Raw genomic sequence first — 309 nt, 5'->3', positions numbered from 1 at the left:
TAGTAATTACCATTTAGTTACCAGTTCGATATTCATAAAAAAATATAAATAAAACAGACCCAAAAAACTAAAAAAACGCACACACACGTACCCTCTCGCAATCATTATATATATATACGAGCTTTTTCACATTTCAAACTTGATGAACAGCAAGTATTACCTTCCTTTTTTTTATCTAACATTCAGCATGGTAAAAGCAAACCCGAGTAATGCCTCTGTAATGCTGCTGAGGAGCTTTACTTCGTTCTCTCTCAGAGTACGTTGTCATTCTGATGCTGCCGACGAGGATTTGTGAGAACAAAACTCAAT

The sequence above is a fragment of the Penaeus monodon genome, chromosome 29 (genome assembly GCF_015228065.2).
Source record: "Penaeus monodon isolate SGIC_2016 chromosome 29, NSTDA_Pmon_1, whole genome shotgun sequence".
NCBI classification, from domain to species: Eukaryota; Metazoa; Arthropoda; class Malacostraca; order Decapoda; family Penaeidae; genus Penaeus; species Penaeus monodon.
The sequence above is the reverse complement of the archived record's forward strand: the minus strand, read 5'-3'. Positions refer to the sequence as shown.